This window comes from Dufourea novaeangliae, unplaced genomic scaffold (genome assembly GCF_001272555.1).
Source record: "Dufourea novaeangliae isolate 0120121106 unplaced genomic scaffold, ASM127255v1 scaffold167, whole genome shotgun sequence".
In the NCBI taxonomy this organism is placed as follows: domain Eukaryota; kingdom Metazoa; phylum Arthropoda; class Insecta; order Hymenoptera; family Halictidae; genus Dufourea; species Dufourea novaeangliae.
The window spans coordinates 2,894-6,494 of NW_015374041.1; positions in this window are offsets into that span (position 1 = coordinate 2,894).

Sequence of the window (3,601 nt, forward strand, 5' to 3'; positions counted from 1 at the left end):
TTTCACTGGGATTACTTACAGCCGTTGAAGCAGATGTTTCCTTGTTTAGTGTTGCTTCATTGCATGTTTGGTTGTTGTTGGGGCACTGCTTAGCGACATGTCCTTCAAGTCCGCAGAGAAAACAATTCAGCTTGTCTGAGTTCACAAAAATTCTATACTGGGTGTTGTCGTATGTGATTACGAATGAATTTGGAATTTTAGTTATATCTTCTGGGTTTATGTATATTGAGCGCCTGAAGCTTAGTATGTGTGTTAAATCAGATGCTTGAATGCCAACTTTGATGGAGGAGAGATTTGAAGTCATACGGATATTGTTTTGTCTGAAGATATTCTCAATATGGTCATGTGGAATTGAAGGGCAGACATTGGACAGTATTAGTCTCTGTGATGGAGTGATTAGAGGCCTTAGTTCAACTTTACGATTATTGATTGTTACATCTTTGTATTTTGATGTCAATTGGGTGACTATTTGTTTCGATTCCAAGTAGGTACATATTCTGCCGTTTGAAATTCTTGAGATGTAGAGTATCTCTTTGGGTTTAACTATTTTTGCAACAGCAATCACATAATCTTTAATGGATAATACTTCAATTGATTCTAGTACTATTGCTTGTTCTTTACGGGGAAAGAGATTGTTTGTTGCTGCTGCCGCGTAGGATAGCATTTTCGGTTGGTCTTTTTCGGTTATTTGTACTTCAAACTGGGTTCTCGCTAAGGGATCCCTGTACTCAGAGATCCCGTTATTTTGCTCCCTATCGTTCATACGATATTAAGCACGTGGCTTCAGTGATTTACAGACACCGTCACTTGGTATTATGGCACTCGCGATTGTGCACAAATACGTCCGTACCGCTCGACTGTCAACACGAGACCGCTTTGGAATTTTGTTTAACGTAGGTATTTTTAATTTATTAGGTGTACAAATTAAGTCGTGGCCCTCACAATTAATTACTGACACAAAGCCGCCATCAGTTATATATATATATATATATATATACAAGTTGTCCCAAAAATGTCCTCCGACCCGGAAATGGGGCACTCGGGGGGTGAATTGGAACAACTTTTTCCTTAGCAACAATGTAAACTGAGGCTACGTTACCGAGATATTAACGAAAAACCGCGACCAATCAGAGCGCGAGTTTGCCAGCCGAGTTCCCGCGCTAGCGGTGGCTACGCGCTACGCTTGTACTACGAAGCTCCGAACAAATAGGTCACTATGCATCGCAGCAAACCGCGTATAATAATAGCAAATAAACAAGACGTAACAAATAAAATCGTAATTTTTATCATCTGTCGTTTGTTATTTAAAGATATTAATGAATGAAACGTACATGTAGGCAAATTATGTGTGACGTAAAAAGACGAATGCACATTTACATTTTTGTAAATTCCTGTTTACGAATTTGTAAATTTCCTTTTCAAATAACGTGTGAACGAAAGGGTAATGTAACAGAAAATAAACGAGAAGTGATCGTAATTTGGTATTGGTATAAAAATTTGTTAGCGTCAACGAGTTTTAAGCGGAGTCGAAGGCGGATGGCCTGTCGCTCATTGACCGTTGGAGAATTTATGGGAACTAGGGTTTCTAGAATGCGTGCGGTCGTGGGAGAGGGTGCTTGAGACTAAACAGACCTGGCGTCGTATGGTGGCGGAAGGCCACGCTGGGTACTTCGGCTATCGGCGACGACGAGGGTTGTTTATGTGAAACAGATGAGTGAAAGTTAGATATGGCAAGCAGCCCGACGTTGCATTGCCTTAAGAATAAGGACCTTGTTCCTAGAGAATCTGGCCACGGAGTGCCACAGAATCTCTGAGGAATACAGATCTCCTTTAAAAATCGAGGTATCAATACAAAGTTTCTAACAAATTCGTAGTTTAATAACTGTCAACAATGTTACTGATAATGAATAACTTTCTTCAAAAAGCCCGATGAAACATTTAGGTACAGAAACTTGCAGAATTATCGCCGGAAATAAGTCATAGCTTGAGTTAAATTAAGAAAATAATAATCAGCAATAAATAGATTAGAACTCACCCTTTCGGAAATTCACCTGCAGTTTGCAAACCTGTGTCACTAGGTCACTGAACCAATCCTGGTCATCGACTGCCGAAACGATTTATGGCAGGGTATCGCCCAGTTCGCAGGTGATCGTAGGTATACCTCACCAGCCGAAGTTAAGGGTTGTAACGACAAGTGCGTCCTGGTTATTCCACCGAATACGTACTCACTTCACTGCACGACCACTAACACTAATCACCCGACACAATCACTTAATGTATTTTTAATCCAACGTGTTGTTCCTACGTTAGGAAAATTCGTGGCCCCGGAAAGGGCCGATTGTTTTCAATTTTTCAGATCTTTTACGTAACCAAACACTTGCACAGCAACACCCGCATATCCGTTATTGTGTACGTACCACCATAACATTGCGTAATACTCCCGTGAACTGAACATCTCTGTCGCCCGATTGCTAACCGACTGACAGAATTTTTCCTCTACCCCCAAGTAGTTTCCCATCGTTACATTGTGAGTTCTCTCCCACCACGACAAGATGTAGGTAGAAAGAAACCAACGGTTCTAGGATAACACGTGCTTTGCAGAAGTGGAAGGAAAGGACCGTCGCGCAGTTTCTCCAAGGCGTCGTAGCCCGTTAATTTATTGCCAGGGTACCTACTCCTTCGAGATAGAAAACAGACATCGCGTGCATCGGCTTAAAAATGTCCAAAATGAAGAGGACCATCAACGTATCCCTTGCTTCGAGTTGGAAAGTACAGTGTACATTGTCTATCTCGAGGAGCAGGGAGAACAATTTACCGACAAGTGTCAGTTGACGCTGCTTGGCCCTGGACGACCACCCTTGTAGAGGCCGGAGTGGAATATTCGGTTATTTATGGCTTAAAATCTTCGGCCTCGTAGCAACCGTGAACTCACAACAGAATTGACAATCGACAATTTTATTACAACTTTGTGAAATTGTAGTTCTCATAAAAACATTTCAAACGTATTTTTTTTTAGTATTCCGTCAAATATCTCGGAAATTATTAGAAATATAAAAACCATATGAATTGTAATATTGTTCGCCGACTCCTGACAGTGCGCGGTGCAGGTAAATTCAAGTTTCTGTACCTAAATTTTTCTTCGGGCTTTTTGAAGAAAGTAATTCATTATCAGTAAAATTGTTGGCAGTTGTTAAACTACGAATTTTTATACCAATACCAAATTACGATCACTTCTCGTTTATTCTCTGTTACATTACCTTTTCGTTCATACGTTATTTGAAAAGGAACTTTACAAATTCGTAAAAAGGAATTTACAAAAATGTAAATGTGCATTCGTCTTTTTACGTCACACATAATTTGCCTACATTTACGTTTCATTCATTAATATCTTTAAATAACAAACGACAGATGATAAAAAGTATGATTTTATTTATTACGTCTTGTTTATTTGCTATTATTATACGCGGTTTGCTGCGATGCATAGTGATCTATTTATTCGGAGCTTCGTAGTACAAGCGTAGCGCGTAGCCACCGCTAGCGCGGGAACTCGGCTGGCAAACTCGCGCTCTGATTGGTCGCGGTTTTTCGTTAATATCTCGGT